Source organism: Protopterus annectens, chromosome 14.part0 (assembly GCF_019279795.1).
Source record: "Protopterus annectens isolate FY-2018-M chromosome 14.part0, PAN1.0, whole genome shotgun sequence".
Classification (NCBI taxonomy): Eukaryota; Metazoa; Chordata; order Ceratodontiformes; family Protopteridae; genus Protopterus; species Protopterus annectens.
The window spans coordinates 735,261,260-735,281,932 of NC_056748.1; the positions used below are offsets into that span (position 1 = coordinate 735,261,260).

Below are 20,673 nucleotides of genomic sequence, written 5' to 3' on the forward strand. Positions count from 1 at the left end.
ATCCCAAGCAGACTTCAAAGATTTTTTGCTCAGATAGATAGTAAATGTTAGAGTTGTGAGTGTGAAGAAAACGATAACTGGGAACATGTTTTGTAGGAGTGTAATGAGTTGGTAGATTTCAAAAATTCCCAACATAATCTGAAGTCAGAAATACTAGGGGAGCAAATGACTGTACCTAAGGAAATTATTCTTTTGAGCTGGGGCACGGGATATGAATTGCCCATATATTGTAAGGCCTTATTAAGTTTAATTCTGTTGGTTGCCGAAAAGCAATGAATAGAAAATGGAAATCAAATTCTACACCAACTGTATCTGAAGTAGTGAATATTGTAAGGGAGAAAATAAGTGGAAGTGGGATCTTTAGAAAAGGAAAGGCAGAAATTACATAGAAGTAAATGGGATTGTGGGAATAATACAGATTAATGTTCAGGAAGAGGAGTGATGTGTAAGAAAAGGCGGGAACTGAACAATTTATTCAGTGCTGGAGAGAATGACAGTTGTTATTAAGGAAACAAAGAAAACATGTAATGTATAATGTGTGTTACTAAAAAAATATTAATGTGGAAAAAGCTAAACACACATTATACATTACATGTTTTCTTTGTTAACTGAACAATTTATTCAGTGCTGGAGAGAATGACAGTTGTTATTAAGGAAACAAAGAAAACATGTAATGTATAATGTGTGTTACTAAAAAAATATTAATGTGGAAAAAGCTAAACACTCAAATGGTACCTTATACTTCACATGGAAAGTTTGATGCTGCTGTGTTAACATAGTATGTCTTGAAGCATTGCTGCATTCTGAAAGGACAATTTTGAACAGTTTTGTAGTACACAATGACCAAAAAGTACTTGCTTTGCAGTTAATTAGTTTCATTCTGGAAGCATTTGTCTTGTGGTTTCTAAGGCCAATTTTCATGGTTTATTCAACTGATCAATGAAAAACAATTATTGCTTAACTCCTCTAAAACAAAAGCAATGCTTTTTGGTAGTGTTTATTATTTATTTATTTGATATTTGCTCACTGGGTAAGTGGACTGGTCTACAGACCCCTTTCAGCCATGCCCTGAGCTCAGAGAGCAGAAAATACATCCCTGTCTTTATGAATGTCAAGAAAAAGTCACTGGAAGAGTCCTGTTAACCCTTCATCAGACAATGAACAAATGTTACAAAGGCTTAAATGATGTAGTACCTATTAAGCCCACCTTAAGAAATAGGCGGGTCTTTTATTAACTTTTGATTGGTTGTATTTTGTTTAAATAGTGCTTTGTAACATTTGTTCATTGTCTGATGAAGGGTTAACACCCGAAAGCGCTAACTTGTTTGATATTTGTGTGGTTTTTACTATACTATTTTATTAAAATCCTTTGGATACGTAACAGGACTCTTCCAGTGACTTTTTCTTGACTTTTGTGGATTCTACTGTGTCCTCTGGTTGAGACATCAGCATCAAGCATTTGTTTTTGGATCTGTCTTTATGAATAAAATATTATCTACAGAATGAATACATAAATTCAGAACATAATGCCAAGATTAAATGCAGATAAGATAAAATTTAAAAAATCCAGTCTTTGCATTAAAGCAGTTCCAGGCCAATCAGCTCAGAGCTAAGGGTCTAATCCCCCCATGCACCCTGTTGTAGTTGTCTTCTTAAACCCAGTGTATCTGTTGTTGACTGCCCCTTATGATAATTTGCCAACATATTTCCTTTCTTCTCATTTATTTGCTGTTGACAATAAGCACATAAGTATCACTTTTCAAAGTCTTTCCCCTCAAACTACTTGCCAGGCTGAAAGACCTTGTATAACATTTCTTAAAACTGAGTGTACTGATACTGCTTTCACTGATTTCACTATTAAGTTAGTGATTTTTTTACTCTAATTAGTTTACTGGTTCTTCCTGGTGGCAGAAGAAGGTTTTCAGGCTAGTTGTTTTGTACTGAACTTTGAAAAGTCAGTAGAAAGTCCACCAAAACATTTTACTGAAATTGAACTCCAAGCAGTTATAGTTATCCCTGCCTCCAGAGTCATTCCGGTTAGTATCATGGATTAACCCTACTTCTCCAGCGAGCTAGATTGAAAGAGGTATATTGAGACAGTGTAAGAATTGTGTCATTCTGTCTGACAATCATCTATTACTCAAACAGTATAACACAGTGCATGAGAAATGTACATATATAATATCCTTGGAGGCAAAAATCTCACACACAATAAACTCAGACACCAAGATCGTCAACAGTACACCACACATCACGCCTCTGTAAAGCCTTCACAATCCACATAATCCATCATGTGCTGAGGTTCTGAAAACTAATTTTCCTAAACCTTAAAGATCTTCAAAACACAATACAGGCCCAATGCAAGTTTAGTCCACCTCCTCACATAGCACAGAGTCACAGATACTGAGCCCGTAAGGTAGGCATTGACTCAACCAAACATTCTTGTTATAGGCGATTCCATTATAAGACATACAGATGTGCCTCTTACCAGGCTTAGTAAGGAAAGAGTAAAGGTTAGTTGATTGTCTGGTACCAGGATCTGTCAGATCATACATTTATTCAAGTCCTTGAACAAGTACGAGTACGCATCTGCCATAGTACATGTGGGCTTCAATGACTTGAAATGTACTTCGCTAGACTATATGAAGTGAGACATGATGGAGCTCTCAGACTGTGTGTCCCAGGCAGGTATGAGCCTAGCATTGTGCTGCATTCTACCTTCTCCAAGGACGATGCTGTGATATGAGCAAAAAGTAATTGGCTTCAATAATTGACTTAGTTTTTGGTGTCATTTAAAGGGGGTCCAGTATTTATCATCCTGGGAGGATATGATCGACAGACTATGCTGCGTCACCAGGGACTGCATGCATCTGCCCCCTTTTGGCTTTTGATTATTGGCAAAAACATTGTCCACTCATGTAGTGCCTTGTTTAGGCAGTGCGAGCCTGATAAACCTACCATCATAATGAAACCAACAAAGGAAAATTTGAAGGCATTACTGATCAATCCTATGAGCCTGACGAAGAAACTCCATTCTCTACAAGCCCTTCTCAGCTTGGAGAACATTGATGACTGTGATGTTTTAGTTAGTTACTAAGATATGGTTTAAAATAGTGGACAGTACTCTGACTATGCAGGGTTATAACGTCTTCAACACATTTTGAGCAGCTACTGTGCAAGAGAGGAAAAAAGGTAGAGGTATCTTAACCTACATCCAGAAGAGACTCACATCAAGATTGGTAAAGCAACATGATGCACTGGAACTTTTATTATTAGCTTATTATTAGATAGCTACAGAACTCCCTCTGTGACACAAGAAAACCACAATGCCTATCTGCAGAACCTAGAATCACTCAGTATTAAACCCAATACCATTTTCCTAGTTGATCTAAACTATCCAGCTATAGACTGGGAAACCTACATCACGACTAGTGCACAAGCATAGTGATTCATGGACTTTTGTCTATACAAATTCCCAGGATCAATTAATCAGAGTACCCACTAACATCTTGGATCTTGTCCTTACTAATATGGAAGTATCTTGCACTGTCCTTTACGTATCTTCATCACTTGCTAGGTCTGACCATAATGTAGTCTCCTTTGAAATAAAATTGAAACCAGAGATCCCTTCCACCCAAGGTACCTTAAAAAATTTCTTTAAGACATACTACCTACTCCTAGATGATAGGTTGGCATGCTTCAAAGCCCCCACCAGATGCAATTAACTACACTGAATATGCAGAAACATAAGTAGCACACTATAGCACCCTGTAAACAGCTGCATAGATGCATCTGTACTCCATAGGAACAAGTGCAGGGTAAACCCACATGGTGTAACCATAATATAAAAAAGCTTTATAATAAAAGGAAAATACTTTTTATCAATAGTAAGATGAGTAATTCCCAGAATGCTAGAGCCTTTGTCACTGAAAAAACAAACAGCTCAGGAGTTTAATAAAAGTATGAAGCTAAAATAGCTTCCCAAGCTAAAGGCAATCACTAGGCATTTTTAAGTTATGTTTGTTATCTCAAAAGCATAATGCAGAAATTAGCTGAGCTGATTGTACACAATGTTACTTACAATGAGGCTGAAGTTATAGTGCTCCTACTAGCCAATAAATTTAGCTATAACTTTACCCTTCTCCTCTCCATCTGTCCTTCAAGATATACTTGAACTTGGCTCACCTCTAGCTATTACACAAGACCAAGTCATAAATGTACTATCAAAAGCCAAAAATACTGCATATATAGGTCCTGACAATATTCCTGGATGCATCTTAAATAGATTGAAGCATAATTTAGCCAATATTTAAGTAAAACACCCCCTTTGAGTTGTATCTATCCAGATACATGCAACAACTGAAGCGCCCACAGAAGTACCTTACTAAATGTATACAAGGCCTAAACAGCTCAAAGTCCTGTCTCTGTACTCGGTATCCTACAGACTGCTAAGATGTAACCTGTGTCTGGCATACATGGCATCCTTTGAACCAACACTTATGGCTTTACTGCACATTAGCAAGTCAAGTGGCATCAAAAATACTCAGTCTCTCAGTCTACGGATCTATACTTCTTTTGAAACATGGGCAGAATGGTTTGAAGGGACAGATATATTTTTCAGAGGATACCGCTGCTCTGAAACAGAATGCCCACACACATAAAACAAAGTTCATCCATGTCCATATTCAACTGCAACTTAGATCTATGGATTAGAAGCAGAAAATTTGCCCCAGGTTAGGCTCCTATTCTGCTAAACGACAGAGTGAGCTCCTAAATGGGTTCCTCAAATCATCCACTATATGATTCCAGTTATTCTCATTTGGGATAGGTAAGGCCAGCCTCTAACTGACTACACTTAAAATGGCCAGCAAGGACAACTAGCCTAGTAATTACCTATGAATCTATGTGGAGGTGTTGTGCACTCATATCCAAGGTACTTATATATGCTAACTCTGAGATCACTCCAACCAATAAAGACATATTAAAATTCTAATCAATAAAAGTGCTAGAATGGAGTACGTAACCAATTAAAAATAGTTATTTAACTTTTAGTATTATGCATACACATAGTAAATCTAAGGCATTTAGTTGATCCTGTAGTATTATGCATACACATAGTAAGTCTCAGGAATTTAGCTGATCCCTTCAAATAAGCAACATATTCTGAAAAACATTCAATTGTGCCTCCCCATAACAAAAAATGTCATTAACAAATCTTTTATAATGTAACAGATGGTGGTTGTAAGAATTGTTATTAAAGGCAGTGTGGTTCTCCCAATGAGCTAGCACCAAATTTGCATAAGTGTTGGCACAGGGGGTGCCCATCACTACCCCCCATTTTGCCAATATATCTGACCATCAAAGCACAAAATGTTATTCTCCAACACTATTTCCAAGAGGACACACATCAATCCAATTGTGCTGTTGCTGAGATCACTGTACTCAGATAAAAATACCTTTATTGCTTTTATACCATATTTAATGGGAATCACAGTAAACAGGCTTTGAATGTCCATGGTTACCATTATTTTGGGACCATTATTTCCTGAAGAAGTCATGAAGTCATGTAAGGTAGATAAAAAGTGTTTGGTGTCTTTCAAAACTGAACTTGCCTTAGGCAAAAAATTCTTGAGTTGGTATTCTGTATATAGAGATAATGTTTCTGGGAGCCAGCCTTCACCTGCTACTATAGGAAGTAGCAGTAGAGATACCATGTGATGGGGATTTTCTGAGTCATCACTTGGAAGAAATCATGTAAATCTTGGTTAATCCTTCGACAGGATAACAATTCAAGAAGAATATTTCTCACAGAGTGAATCATTTTGCTGACTTGTAACATGTTGATCTTCTTATAAGTAGTTTCATTAGATAGCATAGATACCATCTTAGTCTTATAGCAATTCTTATCCAAAACAACTATAGCTCCACCTTTGTCAGCTGAACTGATGACAATATCTTTACAAAGTTGCAATTCCTTAAGGGCTTGCCTCTCTTCATGATTCCAATTGATGAAATGATGGTGAGGCATGTTCAATTCCTTAGCTATCTCCACCTCACATACAGTCAGAAATGTGTCAACTATATGGTTGTTCTGTGGTACAAAGTCACTGGGTTTCTTTAAAGTTGTAGTTGGTACATATCCAATATTACCAAACATAAATTTCAGCATTATGTCCCTATAAAAGAGTTCTAGATCAATAATTGCTTCACTCAGTTTGGAGGGCATAGCTGGTATAAATGTTAATAATTTATTTAGTACATTCTGTTGAGAGGCAGTTAGAGTCATAGAGCTCAGATTAACAATGAGAGCTTCTTCAACTATTCCTGGCATATCAGTAGCCATCTATCTCATGACATCTTCCTCCTCTTGTCTCTGCTGACAGAATGACCCCAATTGCCTATTACTGGTTGTTTTAATAAAATGGGTAGAACTGGAAAAACTGACAAGGGGGCTGAGGTCTATTTTCTTCTAGCACCTAAGTATGTGGTGGTCAATGATTTACTTGGCACCAAATCATTCATGTTATATGGTCATTGGCTACTTTTGTGTCAGATGTGTCTTTTGACAATTGTTGGGCAGTACTGGATGTATTGTCAGTGTGAGATTGGTCTTTTGGCTTCATTTTGGGCCAAACAAACACCTGCCCATTTTTGAAATCATTGTAATCTCTAAGTAGTTTTCTGCTTTTAATCAACTGTAATTTGTTATCACAATTGGAGATGTTTATATAGAGCTCATCCAATTTCTCAGTATAGGCTGCTTCAGTATATTTGGTTTCAAACTCCAACTGTTGCTTTTCTATGTCACTAATTAGTTCTTGTTCTGTCAGACCAAAAATTCCAACATCAGCTTTAAATAATTTTAGCTAGTTTCTAAATTGAGCTGTTGCCATTTTTTTAGCAGATCTGGGTACAGATTAGCAAACATAGGCATTACTTGAATCCTTAAGCCCTTTGGTATTATTTTATAATGTAGGCAAACTTCAAAATGAAGCCATTGCCATTGGAGCCTTTAATAGATTCTCAAAATCCCTGTACCTTTTCAAAAGTGTTCTATATCCGAGGGTGCCTCATGTGTAGGTGGGTCAAGGGTGTTAAAGTCCATACCAATAAGTGGATTAGAGCTCTTCTGAATGAAATCCCTTCTTGAGGTGCTGTGAAGATGGATCATCTTCTGTACCGGGCAGTAGTCCAATTCAGCATTTCCTTCTAGAATCCCTTCAGTCATGCGGAACCAGAACCAGCAAAAGTACACAACAATAAGAAAAGTAATGTAGTTTACAGTGCCCAAAGAACAGCACTGTAGAAAGTAGATACGTGTCCCAAAATATACCAGTGCAATCACCATGACTGTAGTCATAAAACAATTTTATTGAAGAATATAAAAGAAGAGTGAGCACTTTTGGGTGGCTTCCATCCTTCTTCAGATGTCTGAACAAGCAAGAACTATTTATATAAATCCTGTCCAATCACATTTGTCTGTTGTAATTATCAACGAATGCAAACATATTACAATTCTAACCAATAAAAGTGCTAGAATGGAGTACTTAACCAATTAAAAATAGTCATTTAACCTGTAGTATTATGCATACAGATGAAATGCACCAACTAAGAACTTATACTTAGAAAAATGTATGTCCAAAACATATATAGAATGAATAAATAGCTATATGTATCCTATAACAACCTCTAAATCACAAAAAAATGAACAAAAACAATCACTGAGAATAACAAATGTGAAGAACGTTCATAGACCAATCATCATGCAGAACATGTACGATGTGCAAATACAGCCATAGGGAACAGACATAAAAAAACATCCTGTAACCAATAAGAACTATACATTTCATGGCTATGCAGATTGCAAGACCAAAAATGTGGTCTATATAGAACATGTCACAGATGGTACAGCATGCTATGTAGGCAAAACTAAAAGACTTTTTAAAGAACTCATATCCAAACATGTGAGTGATTTGAGGCTCAGGAATATGAAGAGTCCACTTGTGTGGTAGGTATCAACCAATGCTCACCATTCTTTCTGTTTTACGGCTTTACAAACAATAACTTGCAATATTAGAGGTGATGATATAGCACTTATGACTGAATTGGCTGAAATGAAGTGGCTCAGTGAGCTACAGGCAGACAAACCACCAGGCCTGAATTCTGATATACCTTTGAAACCAGCACTGAAGAAATGACGTATTAAATGAGAATCTTCCTATGTCTCACTACTGCTGATTGTTGTTCAAGTGCTAAACATTGTATATTTTCTGTAGTATATCTTTACAATGTTTATTTTTGAACTTCACTTTACACATGTTGTTTTTTGGCCATCATATTCTATTGGTGGCTCAGCTTTTTGTTGTCAAGTGCCATGAGTCAAGGTCACTTAACCTTTGTCTTATTTTTGCCTGATTTTGTTTTATATCTTGTTACTAGATGTTTGAGCTCCATGATTTTTCTACTTCAATCAGTGGTGATGATTTTGAATGAGCCCTTTCAACTTTGTTTTACTTCTTGGTAAATTCATGGTGTTTGCATGGATAATTTTATATATTGTTCTTTCCTGCTGGTTTATTGGTTGAGATTTAGATTTGAATCACTAACGGCCATACTACCCTGAATGCATCTGATCTCGTCTGATCTTGAAAGCTAAGCAGGGATGGGCCTGGTTACTACTTGTATGGGGAACCACCTGGGAATACCAGGAGGATTAGCTCTTTAGTTGTGATCAACTTTTGCAAAGTAGGGCACTTTGCTTTCATTTGCTATTTATCGTATTGGTCTATTTTTACATTTAAACTATCTGATTGGCTGTTTGCTTCTTAATCCTTTATTGGTTGAGATTTTGGTTTGAGCTATGGCATTGGCTGACTATTCCATTGGTTTATACACATATTTAAAAAATTTGATTGGTTGTTTGCTCCTAGTTTTTTATTGGCTGAGATCTTGATTTGAGTCATGATATTGGCTGTCTATTCGATTGGTCCATTCTTACATTTAAACAACTTGATTGGTTGTTTGCATTCCATGTTATACTTATTCAGACCAGACACAGTTTTTTAACATTGTCTACTGTTTGTCACAATGCTGTCATCTTATTGGCTCTTTGGCTGGTATTAGCCTGATGATTGGTCTGCGAACGTTCTTCACACTTGTTACTTTTAATGAGTTATTTTTTATTTTGTGATTTAGAACTCATTATAGGAAATTCATTTATTCATTCTATATACATCTTGGACACAAGATATCACAAGGGATAATTGGCTAGGCTTAACATGGCTCACAAAGGCAGTTAGCTTAGTACTAATCTATGAACCTATGAACTATGAACCTATGAACATTTCCCCAAGTAATAATGCTAAGTTTTTTGTTGGAGTATTTTATTTGTGCCTGTAATACTACAGTTGTGATAATTTTTTATAAAGCTGGTTACTTTGTTGTTTTTATATGTTATTTATGGTATTGGTCTATTTCTACATTTAAACAATTTGATTGGCTGTTTGTTCTCTAGTCCTTCATTGGATGAGATTCTGATTTGAGTTATGACATTGGCTGACTGTTCCATTGGTTCATACACATATTTAAACATTTTGATTGGGTGGTCACCTCCTAGTCCTTTATTCATCGAGATCTATTGGATTTATTCTTGGATTTAAACATCTTGATTGATTGTTTGCATTCCATGCCATAGTTATTTAGACTAGACATAGTTTTCACCATTGTTTATTGTTTCTTGCAATGCTGTTATCTTATTGGCTTTTTGGCTGGTATTAGCCTGATGATTGGTCTGTGAATGTTCTTCGCATTTTTTTTATTTCATTTTATTTTATTTAACATTTGTTAACCGGGGAAGTCTGACTTGGAACAAAGCCAATTTTTAGCAGAGTTCCGAGGAGAAATGCTCCAGATGCATGTCTTTATAACGTGAGAGGAATCAAAGCACCGGAGGAAACCCACACGAACACAGGGAGGACATGCAGATTCTGTTTCAGAAGGCACTCCAGCTGAGAACTGAACCAGGGAACCTCTTGCTGTGAGGTGACAATGCTACCGCTGCACCACTATATTTGTTATGCTCAATGATTGTTTTTATTCCTTTGTTTGTGATTTAGAGGTTATTCTAGGAAGCATATAGCTATTTATTCATTCTGTATATGTTTTGGACACACATTTTTCTAAGTAACAATGATAAGTTCTTAGTTGGAGCATTTCATCTGTATGCATAATACTATACGTTAAATGACTATTTTTAATTGGTTAAGTACTCCATTCTAGCACTTTTATTGGTTAGAATTTTAATATGTTTTATTAGTTGATAATTACAATAGACAAATGTGATTGGACAGGATTTATATAAATATTTCTTGCTCGTTCAGACATTTTTGAATCTGAAGAAGGGTGGAAGGCACCCAAAAGCCCTCATTCTTCTTTTATATTCTTCAATAAAATCATTTTATGATTACAGCCATGGTGACTGGACTGGTATATTTTGGAACTTATATCTCTATATAAATATATATATATATATATATATATATATATATATATATGTATGTATGTATGTATGTATCTATATGTGTGTGTGTGTGTTTTATGTCCACATACCTCTCAACTGTTATTTTGCAGAATGTTTTTTACTCATCTTTTTGTCCTGTCCCTCCTAATTTGTTGTAATTTTCTGGTAAATCACTAAGGATTACAATCTGTCATTTATAGCAGGCACAAGAGTGTCATGATTCTTACTGTTCAGAAAATGCATGTTGATGCAAAACCTGTTGTTCTATTAAACTTTTTAAGTGAATCATTTTAACATTTAAAAATTGCCTCTGATTTTGGACCATCCCCCTCTGTTGTTTTTGTCTTCAGAGTTCATGAGCAAAGAAGTTGAGGTATGCCTCTCCATGCATGGACAGACATCATCAGAACGGCATAATCACGCATGTTTAGATTCTGATATAAAATAAAACAGTCACAACATAAAAAAAACATTTTAAAGTTTAATTGAGCCTATTGAGTTCTGCAGCCCAGAATAGTTTTATAACAGAAGGCAGACTCCAGTATAACCATCAAAAAACAAAACAAAACAATAATAATAAAACATTTGGCTAAACTTATATTCTGTTTTTACCCTGACAAAATTTTCATGCTCTTTTTTTAGCCTCCCCTCAGAAGTGTGAACTTTAATTTTTATTTATGAGATGTTAACTGCTATTAGCCAGCTACTTTTTAATCATATTTCATTCTGTCCATAGACAGATTCATATCTGCAGCTTTCCAAGTTCACACTCAAGGAAGGTTACGTCACCTTATATTATGACTAATGAAAGTTTTGAAAAAGAGGTTTGAACCAGGCATAAAGAGATCAGGGGTCCGAGCCTGGAAAATGTACTAAGAAAATGTTGAAAAGTAAGCATTTCATACTGTTTAGAATAAACCTCTAAGGTAACTGTGTATAAAGAATTTTTTTTATTAGGAAAAGCAATTACTTTGGCCCACAGAACAGCAGATTTAAAACAGATTGATTGACTGAAATTCCCTACAACTGTGACAGCAGCATTTGACTCCAGTAACCTGAGCCAGCCAAGTTAAACCTTCTGTGAGTCATTACTTTTATCGGTTTTACACTAAGATAGTGTACTCTTTTCACATAATTTACCATTTAACTTGAATTTGAATTAAAACCAAATAAGCACACTGGCTCTTAGGTAAAAACACATATGGAGAATTATCTGCCTTATCATCTATACATTTTGTTCACCTGCATAAGGCTTGACATTACAGTTATATGTTTCTGAGCATTCCTTATGTATCCCACACTGTGACATTACCGTTGGATGTTTATGAGCATTCCTCACGTATCCCACACTGTTCCTGCCAGCAGATTGCAAGACATATCGTTCTACTCTGTAGTACAAAAACATGTGCAGCTCGAAGGGGAGGAAGAGAAAATGAAGAGAACTGTTTAGTATTGAGTGTGCTGTGCTCAGTTTTTCCTCACTGAATTGCATATTATGTGTTTCTAATAGGACTGGCATTTCTTATAAGAAAGAAGGCCTATATATGTGCTCTTCTCCCATAAAAACTTACTTAATGCCTGATGTCACTAGCTGTATTTGGTGCTAAGCTGCTAAGTCACTCCTCAGGATCCGATTTCTTGTTGCTGCTGTTCTCCTGCACTAAGACAGCGCCTTCTAAGTAGGACATTTCCAGAAGTGCCACTATAGCTATTTCCCGCATAAACCTTATAAAAATAATTGCTTAGTGTCTCACTAAACTGAAATTTTACTCTGTTTCACAATTTGCATACATATATATATATATATATATATATATATTATTTTTAATTGTGTATTGGTCCTGGTTTATTAAATACTTAGGATTTTTTAGGAATAGTGTTAAGTATTTGATGATGAATGTTTATCGAGAAGATTTTGACCACGTGTTAAATTTTCATGGAGATGTTATTCGTTTTTATTGATGGCTTTGGAGGAAATTATGTCATTAATTAATTGGTTATAAAAGTAGAAAATTGGGCTAGGCCAGCATCTGATGAAGTCCTTGTAGTAGAACGAAAATGCTGTGTGGTTTTTAGTGTTCATATGTTGGTCTAATAAAATTGCTGTGTTATTTAAATCTTAAGAGGGTGTCACTGTTTCCTCATAGTGTGAATCATTTTCTGTACTGGTGATATATAAATATGTGTGTGTGTGTGTGTGTGTGTGTGTGTGTGTGTGTGTGTGTGTGTGTGTATATATATGTATATATATATATATATATACATATATATATATATACATATATATATATATATATATATATATATATATATATATATATATTAAGTTTGAAGTTTGACATATGCCTGAAGTACTCTTGGTAGGTAATAACTTCCACCATCAAGGATACAGTGTATTATCACTGTGTCCTCATAGAATTCTAAAAACCAACGAAAGTGGGATACTGTAAAATCAAAGCCATCCAACTGTGTATGTCTCGTATTAGTGTTTTTTCAATGGGTGGGGGTGGGACGGTTAACCTCTTTAGTGATAAAATGAAATTTGAAGCTATCATGGCTAGCGTTATTGATGTGATGTTTGACCAGGGCGTTAAGATGGTTTCTTTGTTTGATGTCAGTCAGATGCCTGGCAGTGCATGTTTTCAGTTTGTTAACTGTTTTTTCAATATAAAAAGCAGGGCATTTGGTACATTCTGCTCTGTATACCAAACCTTTGGTGTTGCAGTTGCTCAAGTCATTGCTGTGGTAGACTTTTCTGGTGTTTGAGCAGTGGAACTCAGACTTGTTTCTCATAAGATGGCAGTATGAACAATTAGGGGGGCTGCAGCTGTAAGTCCCTTTGCATAGCTCACGTTCCTCGGGAGTACTCTTCCTCATTATTTCCACATAGTCCCTGATGTTTTTATTTCTTCTGATGTTGAATTTTGGTCTATTGGGGATTGCTTCATTGATTGTGGGGTTGTCTATTAGAATTATCCAGTTGTTTCTCACTATGTTGGTTATGTGTTTGCTGTCTAGTGAGTAGGTGCTTGCCATTGCAATCTCTGTTGGGGTGTTTTTGGACCTCTTCTGTGCCAGTTCCCCATTTGTTCTACTGGCTATGGGCATCAGCTAAGGGGATAAGCAAGCCTCCCCCTTACTAGGACAATTATGAACACTCTTTATCCAACAAGATAGAGACCAATATACCTGTTCCATAGAGACTATGCCCTCTAGGCCAACGCCAGTATTGGTTAACAGGCCCACCCCCAACCAATGAAAAAACACTAATATGAGACATACACAGTTGAATGACTTTGATTTTACAGTATCTAAAAGTATCTATAAAATCACATACATGAATACAAATTATGATTTGAACCTCAGTGTTCATCAGCCAGCAAGAAGTATTTATTTATTATGAAGAAATAAAGCTTTCTGAACCGAATGTGGATCTGGATTTCTACTCTAAATTATATGTATAAAGTACATGTACAACACAAACCCTAAGACTTTTAATTTTCACATGTTTTTGGTTTGTAAAAGGTATCAGCTGGAACAATATTCTTTATACATTTGGATAACGAACGATTCATGGTTAGGCTTATACACTGACTACGCAACTTCCACTTTCTTCGGTTTTTAGAATATATATATATATATATATATATATATATATATATATATATATATATATATACATATACATACATACACACACACACACACACACACACACACACACACACACACACACACACACACACACACACACATCTATATGTAAAATCTATAGGTTCATAGGTTAGCTGTAGGCTAATGACCACAGGGGCCCCTTTTTAAGCATAGCCATAAAGTCCCAGGTGAGAATCAAACCCTGTATCTTTTGTCTGTGAGGATAACACATTAACCATTATGACAACCCTCCTCCAGAATCCATTTTCCCACCCTGAACAGAAATCCAAACCAGGCCCTAGTGTTGAGAGTCCCAAATCCTAATAACTAGACCACCAGGGATCCCTCTAAAATATGGAATGCTTCATGAATTTGTGTATCATCCTTGTGCACAGGACATGCTAATCTTCTCTGTATTGTTCCAATTGTAGTATATGTGTTGCTAATACAAGTCCAGTTATAAGCTCTGGTTCTATACCTATATCATTTCATCGATGATGAAAAATGAAAACTTTGAACTCTAAACAATGAACTGAGTTGGTTCCAGGAAAGTCACAGAATGCACCAAATAAACACATAAATAAAATTGGGTTCTTCAAGGGGGCAAGGCACCTGCACCCTCACACCCATACAGCATTAAATATACCAACTGCTAGGCTGCTCTACAGTAAGGAATATGGGAAAATGCCATTGCCCTACTGTCTGACAATTTTGGCAGAACCTAACACCACACTGACTCTCAATAGTAAGTGAAGGCAAAATTGCCACTTAACACTATTAATGTTCTACGAACAGTAGTTTGGTAATGACTTGCAGCAATTGCTAAATTGTTGCAATCCAAGAAATGTGGACTCAAACAAAACCATGACATTACACAGACACAAGTACATATATACATATGACAATCTGGTGAGGAAGATTTGGAACAGACAGGAAGAACATAAGAGGAAGTGAGGACATCCAGCAAAGAGGTGGATGGATTGTGTGAAAGAAGCTCTGCGACAGTCAGGTATGAGTGTTGAATAAGGCAGGAGTGTGGCACTGAATCGAGAGTTGGTGACAGTTAACACGATACCCCGACCCCATGTAGAAAAATGGGAAAAAAGGGGGCTGATGATATATATATATATATATATATATATATATATATATATATATATATATATATATGGTTCCCCTTCAGAAGGTCAAATGACTGAAATCTCGAAATGCATATGGTCGAGACCATATGTTCGTAATCTCAGAAGCTTGGCCTTCTGAATGGGGATTGGCATACAGCGCAGAACGGGAGATTTCCCTTTCTGCACTGTAGTGCGATCTTGGAGTTTGAATAAATAAGTAGTGGGGGTGGGGGATGTAGGGGGGCTTGCCACCCCTGCAGAAACACTGTTTTGTGCTTTCTTGCTTTTTTTTTTCCTTTCCCTTTCAGAAGGTCGAGCTTATGAAATTCGAGCATATGGCTTCGGCCATATGCATTTTGAGATTTCAGCCGTTCGACCTTCTGAAGGGGAACCATATATAAATATATATATATATATATATATATATATATATATATATAGATAGATAGATTACAGCACCTATAATAAGTGAAACTCTCAAATACTGATGTTTGTTTTGTCAACACACTTTGGGTGGCAGTTGTGCAAGGATCACTAATTCCTGGGATTGGGGAATATGCCCTTTCCCAAAGGATTGTGTGATCTCAGACTCAGTATATATAATTAACAGTAGCTGTGAGGGCCACGCTGCAAAAATCAGTATATTTCTTTTTCATGGTCTGTGGTTGGGCCTTGGAGCATGTGTATTATTAGTGTGTTCTTTTTTTTTTCCCAACATGTTGTAGTCAGTGTTTTAGTGTCATAGTGTTTAGACTTACTTCAGTAGATCCATATATACTGAGTATAACTGATAGTCAACCACAAAACTGTAATAATGCAAATGTCTACATACTACTATGCATGTGTCGAGTAATAACATGCAAAATTAAAACTTAGAAAAACATGAAAAAACTAGGCTTGTCCCTCACAGCCCTTGTTAATTATATATACTAAATCCTAGATTGTAGAATATTGGCGAAAGAACATAATTCCCAATTCCAAGAATTGTGTACTCTCACATGGCTGCTGACCATCTACTTAGTTGACCAAATTTTAACTAAATAGATGTCGACTAAAACACATTCTGACTAAATTCATAGCTGTCAAATGTTTCTGTCATACCTCTCAACCGTACCGAATTTCTTGTTTTTTACTGGTTTTGAGGTCCAAATAATGGGGTGCCACGATTCCCGAGCACCCCGGCTTTTTTTTTTTTTAAATTTTTTTTCACCTTTTTTTTTTGGGCTGGTGTCATCACGTGCAGAGGCATGCATGATGACGTCAGCTCCATGAACAGCCTGCCAGCCTGTTGGAATTGGTTGAATGTGCAGCTCAAGGATTCAATGTACTTTCTGGCCAGCCATTGCTCCAGGTAAGGACAACACAAGAGCAATTTTAGTAGTTTAAGCAGTCCTCCTCCACAAGCGTTTATCTAATTTAAGCACCAGCTTCCACTCCACGAGCAGTTCCACAAGCATTTATAGTTGATGATATGATTCTGTACTGACTGGGTTTCCACGAGATGTAAGCACCAGCTTCCACAAGCATTTATCTTTGAAGTACTAGCTTAGTGGTTCTTGTGTGTTTATGTGCGTTTATATTTGAATTACGAGTAGTTCTGCAAGCATTTATAGTTGATGTACTGAGCTTCCACAAGATGTAAGCACCAGCTTCCAAAAGCGTTTATATTTTAATTACTAGGTTAGCGGTTCTTGTGTGTGTTTATATTTTGAATTACTAGCTTAGCGGTGTGTGTGTGTGTGTGTGTGTGTGTGTGTGTGTGTGTGTGTGTGTGTGTGTATTTTGGCTTTTTTTTGGCTTTTTGGCTCCTGGGCAGAATCCAAAAATGGCCCATTGTGGCCAGTGCTCTATCTAGGTTAACAGACTGAAATATATAAATGAATGTGTAAAGGCACTATCAACTGTGAGAACTACAATGGATTAAGTGAAAAATTAGAAGAGAAACAGTTTTGCACCTCACAGATGCTTTTGCAAGACAATTTTTTTTTTCTGTAATTTTTAAAAAAAAGTAGATTCTTTGGAATTGGTTTTCAGATCAGTGAAATTATATTAAAAGCATCAAAAATGTTTATAGAAGGATTTTTTTGTAAAAGAGTACTCTTGAAGCCAGTTAAAATTTATGTCCCAGTAAGAAACACAGTTTGAAGGTGTAAGCTTGTAAAAAAAAAAAAAAAAAAAACAAAAAACAAAAAAAAAATTGATTTAGAACAGAGTTTGAGGCGCACTTATCAGCACTTGACCAGTGCACAAATGTGAAAAGACACTGCACCATGGCATGGGCAGTCAGTTGAATATAACTAAAGAACTGCCACATTTGATATCAGGGAAAGGCACCACAAAGGAACATGACATATTTCAAGTACTGAAAGTTTGCACTGAGAAGCCTGCTCCACTGTAGAGGAAACCTACGCTTCTGGCTGCAGACATTGGTACATCCACATTTAGAAATTCAGTGAGACTTGATTACCAAAAACAAAACTTACTTGTATATTGAGACTGCACAGTTTAACACATGTACCATATTTTGCTTAAGGAAGCTTGTGTAGTAAGCCTACAAGTGAGGGAAGCAAAGGATGTAGTTGCCAACACTTAAGTTTTACATGTGCATGAATGCTGAATCATAGACAGTTCATTGCCTTTCTAGCAAGTCTGAATAACAAAAATGGGGTAAGTCTCAATTAAGAGATTGTACTGAAACATTTTTTGCTCTTAGCAGTTTAATCCTTTCATGAAAATGAAAAATGCAGATGTTCTTCAACTTGCTCATTCTACTTTATCTGCTACTTTGCTCTGTTTAATGTACTGTGTCAAATGTCCGAATGCAGTGGACGTAAAACGTCAGAGTTCAAAACACAGATGTAGGACAGTGTTAAGCATTCAAAAGTGGAGCCTACTTTGTAGATTAGGCAGTTGAATGCTGGCACACTGGTACATTTTCCTACTCTGACGTCCTTATGAAACACTAAAGCCAACACTCAAACAGCATACTGACAGCTTCAGACTTGTATAATCACGCTGATACAAGGTTCAGAAGTTTCATTGCACTTGAACCACAGTTCCAACTATTTGCTACATCATTCACTGCAGACTGCTGCAAAGAACATGTAAATGGAGTAAATCAATTCCAATGTAATACCATGCTGAACCAGGAAGATACTGATGTAGGAATTCAGAAATTTTACAAACTTCTTTACACAAAGCTTATTTTATACTAGCAGAAAAATGACAATGTTTGAAGCATGTTATTTCTCAGGAGTTCTCTCCTACAAAGCTATCAAATCTGTACAAAGATCATGGCTCAATGATAAAGCATATGAAAGCAACAATAAGAATGCCTTCATCCAAGTCTATCAAGCTTAACAACAAGCTTATTGATGAAAAAAGCTGCCAGTTAAAAGGCCAACATAATGAGCGGGAAAACTGACCAATATGACAGTTGTTCTTGAGGAAAAAGTCTGGCAATTGCAACCTTTTCGGTTTGTATGATGCCTGAGGAAGAGCTAGTACACTGAAAGGTTATTTCTTTAAGTAAATTCACTGTTCTGAAATGATCTTTAAAATTCAAAAAAACATGGTGCTGCATGCACTAAAGATTGTTAGTTAGTTTAGAACTCTACCCATGATTGTCAAGTGAAATTCCCAATAATTCGCAGCATTGTGCAATTCTGTTGCAGTTTTATAATTCAGGATCTATATGTAAATATGGACTGTTAAAGCAGAAGTACAGAACAATAAAGCAAAATAACAGTTTGACAAATAGCTAATCTATGAGAAATTCAAGTTATATATTTATGTATGAACTGTGGATCAAAGTGCCTTGAACAGTAAACTACAACTTGGCAACAGCTGGTTACCATGAACAAATATATAGTAAAGGAGTCTTGAGGACCACAATGCCAAATTCCATGATAACATTGTAATTTCTGTCCATGTGTGCCGCAGGTGTAATATAAATCTGGTAATAATGCAGTAAAAACAGCTGACCCACTGACTTTTTCTTCTTTTATTGAGCTTCTGATACAACTGGTCATCTAAAGACTATACTCAACCTCGTGTAGCTCTACAGGTCATATCCCTTGACAGTCAGTTGCTACCCCTGTTCATTGCTAGGTGATATCAGATCATAAAAACAGTGCAAGTCTGCATGGAATAACCTGTCCCTGATTAAATTATGTTGAAGAATACCTCAAAAGTAGCCTTGATAAATTTGATCTGACAAACTGCTATGCAGTACTGAGTTACTAGAATGGTATACTTAAGCTTATAGCTCTGTAAATTAAAGATTAGGTTAATATCGTGACTGGGGCCATATTTTGGCTGTCTGTTTTTCAGTTTGCATTTGAAAGTTGATATCTCACAATTCCATTGGACTGGGTAGGGTTACATAATTATGTATGCAAATGTTATGCAAACCGGCATACCGATTTATACCTATTTTTCATGGGCCTTTGTACAGAGTTTTGATATTTCCATGTTTGAGAGGTATGGTTTCTGTATCTATATATATGTAACTACATTCCAGGACAGCTGTGCAGATGAAATTGGTCCTTGATACTCCAAAACAAAAAAAAAATATCCAACACCTGCTGAAAAATTACAGTCAACTTTATCTGGACTGCATAACGCTCCTGCAGGCCACAGCTTCATCCCAAACTGACTTTTTCAGTGCTTAATCTGATAATAAAAAGGAAAGACCAACTTTACACATCACATTCAACAAGTCATTTGACTTGAAAAAACATTCAGAATAAACTAGTAAAGATCTACACTGTGAAAGAAGGTTTACAAAATGTATCTATGCATGTTAAACTGCTGCATGATAAAATATTACCATCCAGTGTGAACCACAGTGGATTTCAACAATAAAAAAGAAAATACAAAGATGCTATCAATTTCTACTGGTGGGGTATATAAAACTGAATTAATATAAAACACCAAAAACATATAGTAAATACATTAATTCAAATCGAGTAAGAACCATAGTAAATTTCAACAATAATCTTTCTTTTCTTTTTATTGTTGAAACTGTGGCTCCCACTAGATTGCAATATTTTATTATGCTCATACCACTCAATGGTCCAGATTTGCTTAGAATATATTGATTTTTTGCCTCATATTTTCTGGTCTGCTCCTCTTAAAAAATATGTTTTTCTGGCAAACTACAGATAATTGATGTCACTAAAGAATGACATACATTTCAGTTTCAGATTTCATGTCCTTCGACTAACGCAAAACCTGTTATTCTAACAACATTTTACATTTACAAGAACAATATTTAAAAATTGTATCTATTTTGAGTCTTTGTCCCCCCATTATTTAAGGTGTTGTCCAGATTTTTTGTGATAGGAAATATAAGAGTTACGATTATGCTGCAATTTA

General features: G+C 36.0%; 1 non-coding gene across 1 annotated transcript; it reads right to left on the minus strand.

Moving 5' to 3' along the window:
- Window positions 1-14,521: 14,521 nt before the first annotated feature.
- LOC122789505 lies at window positions 14,522-14,624 on the minus strand. Its single transcript, XR_006362825.1, has one exon. It is a non-coding gene; the product is annotated as a U6 spliceosomal RNA (small nuclear RNA).
- Window positions 14,625-20,673: the final 6,049 nt, after the last annotated feature.